Raw genomic sequence first — 14411 nt, forward strand, 5'->3', positions numbered from 1 at the left:
AATTTGGGATGAAATTACATCTTCAATTCCTCCATAAAAATAAATTTAAGGATTTTGACAGTACTTTGTTTCCTTAGTTCTTACTTCAATTTATCCAAAATATGAGTATATGTATATAATTCTTTAAATATACAGATACACATATATGTCAAAGCCCAAATATGTCAAGATCCAGAAATTCATTTTCTTTTGATGTTGTGGGATTCAATTTAGCAATTTCATATATACTTTCTAAATGGACATATAAACTTCTGTAATACGCGGTTACATCCGCAATCATTAGAGATAATGCAAAATATGTCAATCGTAATCTCACTTATTCTTTTCATATAGAAAGTCGTTGACATAAATACTTAAAACGTATGAGGGTTCGATTGTCTCTTGTTGACCCTTGTTACATAAAGTGTTAATGAAGTATATATGTAAGACATGAAAATGGAATATAAACCCAAATTCTTTAGAGTAATTTGATAGAATCGTAAAACAATATCTCAATCTCATAATGCATGTATATTTCGAATCCCGAAGGATTATATATCAGCGATCATTATTAATATTATTATTTATATCTATGGATATAGTACGATTATTCTTTAGTACTACTAATGTGGAGATCGCATGATGCATTTTTTTGCATTCAGTTATTCATGTCATACTAATATTTTGTGAAGTTGCTTTACTTTATGCGGTACTTCGCAAAGTCAAATATTAAAAATCGAACAATGTATATTAATATTCAAATATTCTCAATTCATTGAGAAAATTCATAACCTTGGTTATATGTCAACGATTGCATTAAGGTCTTGTCCAATCCAAAGGCACTTCAATACCGAAAGTTTAGGCATATCTAATAGCCATTACAATTATATCTTAGAAAATTAGTGACAGACTGTAATGGAAGTCTGAAACATTTTGAATTGACATAGATTTATGTCACTCTTAAAATTGAGGAGGTTTTTCCTTGTAGGTTGATACTTTTTCAAATTGTCGTACTCTCATTATTCTATACTCTCTTTTTTTTGTAAGAGGGCATTCCATTGCTCATATCATATCCCCTATACATTTTTCAAACGGTACATTGTTATCAATTGTCATGGATCGGTTTATATGAACCTGCATGTTCATATATTTGCCATTTGCTTTAGGGTTATTTCTTCATTATTATCTATAGTTCGTTCTGAGAATTTTTTTGATAGACATTTCTTTGTCTTGAGAGACATTTCTGTCATTCAAGATTGTACATATGCTTCCAAGTTACGTGCAAGAAAACATGTTTGCATAATTCGATCATGGTTGAGCCTTGGTTGGCTTGAAGGGAAGGTCGGTACTCAAATTCTTTAGAGTCCAATATATGTTGTGTTGGTTTAACCAACTGTAAATAGAGTACGAGACTTATTAGTTTCGCAGTCTAAAGTTCTAAATAGACTTACACGAAAATTAAGCATACTAAAATACATTATGGCCAATTTGGAGCTGTATGAAATTGCTTTATCACAGTAAAGATATACAATTTAATTAATTTCCAAGAAATACAAATCGGATTGCAAGACCAAGAATTAAAATGGTCGTATTTTTCGATGCTTCATGAAAATACTTTATCACAAGAATATGTTTGTCCTCTCTTTGTTTTTGAATTATAAAATTATTATGAAATTTCGTTATCATGACAATGCTCATATCATATGCTAAATAACATAATTATAAAAAATTATATAAACATAGTATATGCAACAAATAGAGCATATCATTTAATATGATTAAATAATTTAGCAAGATTAAGCAGTATACACAAAATAATTTGTTCACATATGCTCAATAATCATAATGCCAAAAAGTAGCATGATAGTTCATTCACATGCCGAGCAACAAATTTATTTAATAAAATTGACATAGCATATAACATGTTCAAAATTCGGAGAATACTTTGCTCACGTAACATGCATAATTTCATATATATGAATGAAATTTTATAAGCAAGAAATATAATTGAGATCTTACTTGCATGTAAGTTTGCCATATAAACCGCATATTAAGCGATTCTTGATCCCATAATTCCATGTTGCTTCATTGTCGATTGGATCATCGCATTTCTCGCATTAATCGTCGTAGTGTAAGTAATCTTTTAGTTTACCACTTCAGTAAATTCTGATTTCCCAAAAAAAAATTTCCTTTTTTTTTTTCGTGGATTGGATTGAGTAGATCCGGGTCGGGCACGTGGGTGGGATCGACAGATCCGGGTTGAGTGCGTGGGTGGGATCGACGCAGTGAGAAGGAGGGTGGCATGCGGCATCGCTCAACATCTTCGAACACCTACGAATCGACGCATTCTCTTTCTCAACACCGTAGTGTCGCATGACCGCATCGCTTGTTTTTAACATCCACATGAAACCCTAAATTTAGAAACAATAAAATCAGCATAGAAAAGCTCACATATAATTGAATTGTAATCAAACATGAACTGGTATAAATTATCTTGTTGCTCATGTATCAATCTCGTTGCCCCCACTCTAGCTTGGATGAATATAATGTGTCAGAATAAAGGTTGTGCAGGTTGAAGGGTTGCGGCAGAATTTTGCTAGGGTTTTGATCTCTCTCCTTTTCTTTGAAAAACTCAATGGTTAAAGCCACGTGTTGATAACGTGTTGTAGGGAAAATGGAATGATCTACTCATCTCATTGATAATCCCATTTATATACGGGTCAAGATTACAATAGAAATAAATGGTAATTACAATGAAAATTAAGGCTACATAATGGTGATTGATCCGTTACATCCGTTGACCATAAACGTCATTAACTTATTCCTTTATTTGCATCAACAAAGGCACACTAATGGTGTTTTTCCTTCAACATTGGTATTTATTTTAAAATTGTATGTTAATTTGTTGAAGATGATAGCGGTGGTAGGTCAACGAGGACATGTAGGCACTCTTAATTATTAGATTTTTTTTTTCAGAAAGTAAACCATAGGTTTTATAAATTGATGTGGCTTGAATAACCATAAACATACCCCTCTGCTGAGACATAGCATCAGACAAAAGGTCATGAACCTAAATTCAAAATTAATATGCGACATAGAACTTTTTATTAATAATAAGATCAAATTATTAAAAAAAGGTTGCATATTCTATGACTAACACAAGTATAGCAATGAGAGTTTCTATTCATACCTCCAAAAATGGTATTTAGACCTCCTTATTCAGTAGACCTCCATTTTACTTTTATAGATACCTAATTAACCTCTAATTAATGAGTTTTGTTCATCAACGTATATGAAATATTATAACATCTAATGAACAAGTTTTATTTTTTTTTTGGCTCAAATCGAAGTTTATGAGAAATTCTATATAGTTATATAGTTTATACATTAAATAGTCCACATTCAATTTGATGTTTATCAACTACATTAATATTTTAACTAATGATGTTTATAAAAAAAGAAGGTAATCAATTAAATCATTTAATGCAATTTGATATCTCATTTTGGATTGTCTAACAATAAATATAAAAGATAATTATCTACATTTGTATTTTATAATAGAAAAGTAAGGAATTATTTCCCTTCTTGTATTTTTATTGTTATATGTTTTTTGGTAATTTCATATGTATTGATTAAGTCAAAACTATCTAGGAAAAAAATTGAGGTCCAAATGACATTTTAGGAGGTATGAATAGAAGCTTCATATAGCAATAGGCAATGAACTAAACTAAACCGTATTTTTGCCCATCACATTAGGGCTTGGGGCTAACAATCACCTTGGAGGCTTGGACCACTTCCATCTCCACTTCCACCGTCTTCTTTTTGGGTTTATTCTTAGAGCCATAAGGTCAACCCTTCTTCTTTGTCTCATCACTAGACACCCCAACCGGTCGAGGCACTAGAGCACCACTGCCATGTTCCACTAAACCAAAAGTTTTTTCCATGAGCTTAACCCCCCGCATCTCCACCATCTTGGGAGAGGTGTGTGCACCAGCCGTCAACAACAACAATTTAGGCTTCTTGTCGATGGTGTTGAAGGCCTAGCACGCTTCAGAGTAATCATAGGAGGTTCAATTGGCTCAACCGCAATAACAATTACCTTAGAGGTATCACTCTCCTCACACAGACCTCGTCGGCTTGCAAAGCATAACTTTTGGGGCAAAAAATCCGAGCAATTGACAGCAAAGGAGTGGCGTCGACCCCAATGAAGCGAAATGGCCCTTCTTAAATACCAATATGAGGAAGTTTGGGTAGGGAGGAGAGAGGACCTCGAGTTAGGTAAGCTTTCCCCAACTTGAAGCAATGGTCATCCTCATGGAAGAGGAGATCATGAGTGTTGACACACACCATGAGATCTTCTTAATTATTAGTTTGTTTGATATGTAAATCCAATATTTATTTAGCGAGTCAATCAATTGAGTATTTATTTAGTACAAAGTCTAGAAAGATATTATTCACTAAGTAATACCAAAAGATGACACAATCATCCATGAGTACCGACGATAAAAATTAAATCTCATGACTCTTCAAATCTAGAAATGAACCAGATAAATAAAGCCAAATTACACCCACATTTTCATAAAAATTTATAATACTATTATTTCATTACTTAAATAAAGAGAGTTGATATTTAACACTCCCCAATTTACAACCAGACAGACCTTTGCTACGACTGAGGCTAACCCAATTAAAGATATTTTTCAACGGCTCCATCATCTCGAATCTAGAGGCAGTTTAGAGCGATATATGTGACTTTCAATTTTTCCCTTCTTTCTCTATCTTCCTGTAGTCCTATTCGGTCTGAGGAAATCCCACAAAGCAAAAAAATATCTAATGACCATTTGATCTGATTCTTGTCAGGTTTTGAAGCTTATGAGCCAGAAAAGTCCATTTAGAGGAATCAAACCAATTTCAATTTTTCATGGAGAAAGAGCCGAGTTGGATCTATTGACTCGAGATACTCTTTTACAACGTTTTAATATTAATTTTGTTTTCAAATTTTTAAGCTGTTACATTGTGTCTATTTTTCGTCCATGGGACGAATTCCCCGGAGGAAGCTATTCTATTTGCGGTATTACCAATTTAACTAAGTGACTAACACCCACGGCCCACATGTCATGCACTAGGGGAGTGGCACTCGGTTCATTCGGTTTTGGATTTAAACTGAAAACTGAACTAAATTTAAAGCTCAGTTCGGTTCAGTTCAATTTGGAGTTTTTCAATAATTAAAACTGAAAACTAAACTGAATTTTTCAGTTCAGTTGCTTCCCGTTTTTTAAATCCCTATTAAAAAAAATCAGTAAACATAACTATTACAAACAAGAATTATAATATCTATTACAAACAATGATTATAAGCTTCCAAGTTCCAAGTTAAATGGTAGCACAACGAGAGTACTAGTAGAGACTTCTTTCCTCTTTAATTTACTCACTATGAAATGTTGCTTTCCACTTCAAAGTAGTGTCAGTTCATGTTGGCATAGGCTTATGCCCGCCATAATCAGCACAACTATCAGCGCATTAAGGCTAATGCGTAGCACAGTCTTACAATACTAATAGCAAGTCAGCCGTACTAGCTACGCAATGGGCCTCCCCGCGGTCCAAACTGACTACGGACGCGTCCTCACGCGCATCTCAAAGAAGACTCCAGAGAACACCTTAATCGAACGTCGTCCCACATCGAAAGGTAGATAAACGATCTACCTCAACTCAACAATAAAAGGTCAAACTCTTGACCTTATGAGGTAAGTACACTAAATCCCCTACTGTAACTCTGCATAAATTACCACCATCCTAACTTAAGCGTCGGAGAGTTGAAGACCACGCCGCCGTGGTCTCTACTTTGACGACGTGTGCCATTTGTGACAGGGAAAAGACAAGGAGTACGGCGTATCACATCCACAAGGAACACGGCGTACTAAATCGGGTGTAATAACAACATCAACATTGGCGCCGTCTGTGGGAATTGAACCCACGACCACGTCGTTTCCGGCACATTGATAACTTCAAGAAAGTCACTGCCAGTAGAGAGTTCGACGACGCCACTTTGTGCCACCTGTTCAGCGAAACACTAGATGGGGATGCCATGAATTGGTTCTTCGAACAACCGGCGAACTCTATGGATTCTTTCGCGCAGTTGACCACAACATTTCTTAATCGGTTCATCCTCATGGCCGGGGCCGCCCACACAACTGATGGCCTATTTCAAGTAAAGCAAGAAAGCAAGAAAGCAAGGAAACGTTGGGCGCCTTCGTCATGCGATGGCAGACAGCAGCATCCAAATGTCGGAACCTGAACAAAACACTCGCCTTGGCCGCTTTTAAGGAATGACTATGGTCAGAGAACTTCTTATTCCATATCAATGTGGACTCTCGAATGCGCGGCGCCACATATGATGATATCATGGCTGAAGCAGTACGATACGCTCAGGCAGAATACGTCACATACTGGGAAAAGCGGACCCCAGTACCATCAGACAAAACCACTGCGCCGCAGACATCTGCACACACAATCCCCCTCCAGCGTGAGCTCTTCCCTAACACAGAAGACCATAGCAAAGGCAGGAAAAGAGAGTGGCATCAGGCCAATCACCGTGACGCGCGCAACAATGATCGGCACAAAGGCCAGGACAAGAACATGAGACTTGGCCATGAACGTCGCGACAACAGAGACCCTCGCCAAGTTAACGCGATGGGACGCCGTGGTGACCACACACCGGAAGAGACCCTGGAGGACTTTTTCCACAAGCATCAGGGGACGCTGAGGAAACCAGCAAGACCACTACGCCCTCAAACCAAAGCGGAAACTGGTAAGTGGTGCAGATTTCATAAAAATGGAAGTCATAACACGAATGATTGCCGCACCCTCCGCATACTAAGAGCCAATGGCGACACGGGGGTTCGCCCGGCGCAGCAAAGGCCACAGCAGAACGTGGTGGCCGTAGTTGAGAACCTGCGCCGTATCAACGTAATAGAGGGAGGAGCCCCGATGACAAACATGTCTAACCGTGCAAAAAAGAGCTTTGACCGCAGCAACCACCCAAGGCAGGGGTACGCCATCACAGGAGGAAACACTAAGCGACAGAAGGAAGGATGGAAGCCGATCACCTTCACTGAGGAAGAGGAAATTGGCATCTCCTTACCCAATGACGACGCCTTCCTCATCGACGCAGTCTTAGGCGGATAATGGCATGTAGGGAAGATGATGATCGACACGGGATCCACAGTCAACGTCCTATTCAAGGGATGCTACGAAAAGATGGAGCGTAGTGGCAAGAAGTTAGTACAGGACCACGAACCGCTAATCAGCTTCTCTGGCGACGTAACCCAACCCCTAGGCTCGGATTACATGATAGTACGCATTGGGACCGCACCATGCACGGTTTGCGTCGAAGCCGAGTTCATCATAGTCGACGCCTACAGTTCCTACAACGGGATCATCGGCCGACCTACACTTAACCGAATGCGAACTTTTATCGCTGGACACATGATGCTCATAAAATTCCCAACTCCGCACGGAACAGGACAGGTCCGGGGTTCACAATCCGTAGCAAAAGATTGCCAAACACGCGCGATTCGACAGACGCGCAACCGACACGAAATCCTGGCAGTACATGCCATAGTAAACTTAACCGATAAGGTCGTCGACGCACGAGATGGAGGAACATCGAAAGGCAAGAGCAAGCAGAAGGCTACGCCATACGAGACCAAAACACCGGCAAATCCTGAATCTTCATTGAAGAGCATTACGTCATTCCCGCACCATCCGGAGCGCAAGATCAAAGTAGGTGCAACTCTCAGTCCCACCGTGGAGAGAGACTTAACAAGTTTCTTGGGCGACAACATGGAAGTCTTTGCATGGTCCTATGAGGACATGCCCGGCATCTCGCCCGACATCATCATGCATGAACTACACATCAAACCTTCCGCACACCCAATTAAACAAAAGCGCCGAAGCTTCGACGACGAAAAAAGCACGGCAATACGCCAGGAGGTTGACAAATTGAAAGGCATGAAGTTCGTCCGGGAAGTGCAGTACCCTGAATGGATCTCAAACTGCGTTATGGTCCGTAAAGCCAATGGTAAATGGCGAATGTGTGTGGATTATAAGAACGTAAACAAAGCATACCCAAAAGACAGTTTCCCCCTACCGAGAATCGACTAGCTAATCGACGCAACGGCAGGTCATGCTAAGCATGATGAACACCTACTCCGGGTACAATCAGATACGCATGAACCCGGTGGATCAGGAAGCTACAACCTTCGTTACTGACAGAGGCATGTACTATTATAACGTCATGCCCTTCGGATTAAAAAATGCGGGCGCTACGTATGTGCGTTACGTCACACAAATGTTTGACCAACACATCGGTCGGGAAATTGAGGTGTACGTCAATGACATGCTGGCCAAGAGCATAAAGGCCGAAGACCACGTAGGAAACCTCCGAACCATCTTCAATGTGCTCAAAAAATACAAGATGCGATTGAACCCGGAGAAATGTTTTTTCGGCGTAACAACAAGTAAGTTCCTGGGCTACATTGTCAGTCAACGTGGCATAGAGGCAAATCCTGAAAAGATACAAGCCATCCTGGATATCGCGCAGCCAGTACTCAAGAAGGACGTAGAAGCCATCCAAGGCAGACTCGTGGCACTATCTCGATTTATATCAAGACTAACTAACAAGTGCGAACCATTCTTCAAACTGTTAAGGCGCTCCAAGAGCAAACTGATCGAATGGACACCGGACTGCCAAGAAGCATTTCAGGGATTAAAAGACTACCTCGCCGCAGTACCATTACTGTCGACCCCACAGCCAGGAGAACCTCTGTACCTTTACCTCGCAGTATCCGCAACCGCGTTCAGCAGTGTCTTAGTTCGCCGTGATGGAACTAAAGAATTGCCAGTTTTCTACGCATGCAGGGCCATGAACTGCCCAGAGATAAGATATCCAACACTGGAACAATTAGCCCTTGCGCTCATCGTAGCAGCCAGACGACTACGCCACTACTTCCAAGCCCATAGCATCCACGTACTCACAAACCAGCCTCTCAAACAAGTACTACAGAATCCAGAACACTCCGGGCGACTCAGCAAGTGGGCTACCGAGCTGACAGAATTCGACATCGAATACAAGCTGACCCGCCATAAAAGGACAAGCCGTAGCCGATTTTATTGCAGAAATGATCCCCCGAGATACGATGGAAGTGGTACCAGATGATGTCATCAACCCCATCAAGATTTTGCCATGGAACTTGCATGTAGATGGCTCTAGCTGAGCCAAATCTAGCGGAGCGGCGATCATCTTGAGCGGACCGAGGGGACTCGAACTCGAGTATGCTCTAAAATTCAACTTTGTTGCCTCCAACAATGTAGCGGAGTACGAAGCACTGATTGCAGGACTACAGTTGGCCCTCAGCACGGGTGCCACCAGCATCAATGTGTATAGCGACTCTCAGTTCGTAGTCAATCAAATCACCGGGTCCTTCACTGCCAAGGGGGAGCAATTAGCAGCCTACCTGGCGTACGCCACAACGTTGTTAAAGCGATTTAAATTCTACCACATCAATCAAATACCAAGGGCCAATAACGCAAGGGCGGACTCCTTAGCAGGACTCGCCACGGCGCACCCACACCAATGCCACAAGGATACCAGGGTCGAAGTTCTCCACCATCCTTCCATCTACCAGACCTTACAACAGATATGCCAGGTAGAGCGCGACCAAGCCTCATGGATGGATAAGATAATAGCATTCAAACGTAACGGTAGGCTACCCGAAGACGAGACTATGGCAAAGCAACTAAGGAGGCGAGCGGTAAGGTATTATCTACGGAATAACACGCTCTATCGCCAATGTCTGCTGAACGCCGACCTTAGATGCGTCACAGCCAAAGAAGGCAAGCAGATCTTAACGAAATCCACAGCGGTGATTGTGGCAACCATTACGGCAGCCGTGCATTGGCTGCAAAGACACTCCGCACAGGATATTATTGGCCCACACTAGCCTCCGATGCACAGGAGCTCGCCAGATCTTGCCACAAATGTCAAATTCATGGACCCATACCACGCCAACCCTCAGAACCGTTATCTTACATAGTCAGCCCGTGGATCAACCGCCTTTGGGGAATGGATCTGATTGGCCCGCTTCCCGTCGGAAAATGCCAATTCAAGTGGGTCATTGTGTGCATCGATTATCATTCCAAATGGATTGAAGCCGCGCCCCTGACGGCCATTACAACCGAGAATGTCCAAAACTTCCTGCAACGCAACATCTTCTACCGCCACGGTACGCCGGAGTCTATCATCACAGATAACGGCACACAATTCAATAATGATTACCTCATCACATGGTGCAAGGCAAGAGGGACTAAGCTCAAATTCGCATCCGTAGCACATCCTAAAACCAACGGGCAGGTAGAGGCCGCTAACAAGTTGATCAAAGGCCTCCTTAGAAAAAAGCTGGATGAAGCAAAAGGACTTTAGCCCGAAAAACTCGACGAAGTGCTATGAGCAATCCGTACCACACCAACAGAGGCTACGGGCGAAACTCCTTTTTGCCTAATGCACGGCACGGAAGCAGTTCTTCCCATCGAAGTAATTCAGCCAACGTAACGGGTTTCGTTGTTCGAACCCGATACCAATTCGGAAAATATGCAACTTGATAAAGATCTCTTGGAAGAGAAACGCATCATAGCACACCGCCATAACATCCAGAACAAACAGCGCGTGGCGCGCTTCTATAACTCCATAGTCAAGAGCAGGACACTACAACTAGGCGACTGGGTCCTAAAGAAGGTCCAAGCAAAGGTCACTGGACTACGCCCGAGATGGGACGGACCGTACAAAGTCATCGAAATCGTGGCACCAAACACGTATTGTCTAGAGGACAAGTACGGAGAGAGGTTAGCCCATCCTTGGAACATGGAACAGCTTAAGTACTACTACAAGTAGAGGTCCGCGCGTAGCGCAAGACAAGGACCCGGACTGTTTGAGTACTTTCGGCACACTGCCAAAGCTATCTTTGTACAAAACGGCTACGGCCAGGCTATCAATGAAATGAGGAATTTTTCAAACTATTAATCCTTACTACGCTAGCGTACTACGACAATTAAATTCCTTCGACAGACTTTCATTGTGCGCACAACAAAGATAGCATTAAGCATGTAGCTAGAAGTATAAGATAACAATCACATAACATTGCTACGACAATAATATAAACAAAATCACCCAAACCAAAAGATAACTATTCATTAAAGATAGCGAGTTCGGCACAAAGGCCATTACAGAAGGGAAAATCAAAAAATTACAGAAAGGAAATTTAAGCACTACGGCGACGAGGGACGCATTACAAAAATCTTCACCCCATCCTACTCCTCCCTCGCAGCTTGATACGCCAACATCGCTCATGCCGCATCGCTGGTACTCGCAGCTTCTAGCTCCGCCGCTTCCCCCGATTCGCCTTGCGGCGGTTGTGCATCCTGATGCTCTGAGAATGAGGAGTAGGAGAAGGGGTCTCCGGATTAGAATCAGACATGTCATTATCACAAGATAAACCAGAAGAAGAAGAGTCAGAAATTTTCTTACCATCTTCGGCCTCCGCAGCAGCAGCAGGCTGTGAAAAGGGCGACGTCACCTCATGTGGCATTGGCGGCGCTTCCAAGCTCTTCTCCGCCAGCCGAACCTCATAGTCCGCGGGATCCAGCATCTCCAACTCCTGGAACTGCGCTATCATATCACCCACGACCGTGACGTAGTACCCTTCCAGGTACTTAGTCATTTCCGTGGATGATTTGAAGGCAGCCACTGCGCTGGATGCAGCCTCCTCCAATACGCGGGTTTTTTCGGCCTCCGCCTCCTCACTCATCCACCTAACAAGCTCCTCGTCCTCCGCAAGGGCAGATTGTGCCGCATCTCTCTCCGCGGCCATCTCCTGGGCAAGCGACTCGGCCACCTCCCGGCGGGCAACCTCCTGTCGAAGATCCTCCTGGAGGTTCGCCGCGTTTTCCAACTTGGCCTTAGCATTGGCCAAGTCGTTCTCCAACAGCAAGACCCTTGTCGCGTGATTTCTGTCCTATTCAACCACTTCGGCGAGATGGCGTTGTGCCTCTAGAACATCCCGCTCCCCGTCGAGCAGGTTGAATACCATCTTTGCCGCCCTCGTCGCAGCTAGACCGAGTGGACTCCGCAGGTCCAGACCGGACCCTTCAGGCCACCTCAACCCTCCTAGCCCGGCGCGCTGGCTGAGTAAAACCAACTTCTCTAGTTCCGGAGCTCCCAGCTGGCTCAAAGGACTACGGTCCAACGCGGACAGATCCTCGAAGACCCGAGATTCTGTGAAGGGGAGAGGCGCCATTTGCGTAGTCCTCTGTCTTTTAGGAGGCGGAGCTTCTACCATTACATCCTCCACATCTTCAGGAGCAGCGGAAGACTTTGTTTTCCTTGAAGACGCGCCCGCCTTCGACATCTTCTTCTTTCTGCCGGTCTCTTGGGACACCGCCGGATCAGCCAGATGCGGATCGGCATCAATACGGCCTACTCCTTCTGCATCGCTCCGGCGCGGCAACCCCTGCTCGTTTAGCAGGCTCGCGTGTGAGGGAATTGGTAGATCCACGACCTGCGGGGAATCCTCGACCCGCTTTGCCGAGGCATTCATCTTCTTCGTGGACGCTGCCACCTTCTTGGACATAACGCGTCGCAACATCGTTACCGCTAGTCCTTTAGTATCCGGCGTTACGTCTGGATCTTCCTGTTGCAGAAATCTTGCGTAGCAGATGCGCTCCGATTTCTCAAAATTTATGTTCACCGAGAGCGTCGTAGCTGCACACATAACATCAGATTAGTACGCCATAAACAAAGAATAGAAGACTGAAGAGCGTAACACTTTTACTTACGATAGCGACGGAGTAATCCTTGCTCGAACAAGAGATACGGGTTCGTCAATACCTTCAGATCGTGGACTAAGTCCTCACCTTGGCACCTCCAAAGGTATGTCACACGATTTACTCGATCAACTTCTCGCTCCGACAACACCAACCTCCTTCCAGCTACGCAAAAAAAAAAAAAGGTAGCGTCAGCAAACAGTTATTCCGTAGCAACAAAATTTAGTAAAACATCGAAACCTACAATTAATGGCTTGAAACCGCGAGGGAATACGCTTCTCTGGGAGATACTCTACCCCGTTAATGCGCCCATATTCCCACCCCCTCTCTACTACGAAGCTGTTTTTCCTCCAGTTCGCCTCCGAGGTGGGCCAGTTCTCTAAGACTTGGTACTCACTGCGCTCATCCCGCCTCACAAATCGCGCGGTCCCTCCATTACCATTACGCTGGTTATAATCCACCTTGAAGAAATGGAGCATTTCCGCCGCAGTAGGAGCCGAACACCCTGAGAGGTGGAAGAGTGAGCAGAGACCGAGAAGGACTCGCCATATGTTGTAGCTGACTTGACCAAAAGCCAAGCCAAACTCCGCCACAAGACACTGCAGGCGGGGATCTAACGGTAACTCCACCCCAAGCCATAGTATGGAGGGACTTACTAGCGCGTACCCGTTAGGCAACATAGAACCAAACTTATCACGCCGAATCGCACGGGCGACGATCGCGGTAGGCAACTTAAACTCCTCCACGTAGCCATTTACTGCGGCGGAGTCAGCTCCATGTGGTTCTTCCACGTCCGACCTCTGTACTACGCCATCTAACCAACGCCTTACAGGCGCTGGGCTCAGTGTTGGGCCTGAAGTGCTAGTCCCCGAGGCACTCGCGATACGTTCTGACACGCCTTGATCTTGTCCCAGAGCGAGATTCACTTCACTTTCTCCAATCTCCTCACGTTGTGACTCCATGGTGCTTGACGACTCACTCGTGTCCCAGTTCGCTAGCACTCTTGCAAAGACAGCAGCACGATCTTCACGGCGCAAGTCGTTTCCACCACTACGCCGCGCCAAATGCAAGTAGTTGGCCTCCAATTCACTTGTCCACGACCAAGAGGATGACGACGCGGACCAACTTCCTTCTGCAGACGTGGAATCGCTGTCAGTTAGTATATTTATCCTAGGCATTACGCCGCAGCAAGCAACACCGAAGTCAAAGGCGAACAACCTAGAACTAGAAGTCATAAAGTCAGTCAGATCTATCCTACGAACCTCGCAAGAACGAGTTTGAAGAACACGAAGAACATGAAGAACATCAAAGCCAGTTAGCGGCGAAAACCCACCCACACCGCCCGTACAAACACCCCACTTTGCCGGAAAACACCCATCCAAAGATCAAATAGACCCAAAACCCAAAAATCTGCCGGAAAAACCCAAACCCAAAACCACTGATTTCCCCTATAAACACAAATCTACCAACAAACAACAAGCCACAAGCCGTACAAAGGAGATTCAGATCAGAAACATACCTCAAAAAACCGATTCACACAAAAAGCCGATGAGTTTC

The sequence above is a fragment of the Argentina anserina genome, chromosome 2, assembly GCF_933775445.1.
Source record: "Argentina anserina chromosome 2, drPotAnse1.1, whole genome shotgun sequence".
In the NCBI taxonomy this organism is placed as follows: domain Eukaryota; kingdom Viridiplantae; phylum Streptophyta; class Magnoliopsida; order Rosales; family Rosaceae; genus Argentina; species Argentina anserina.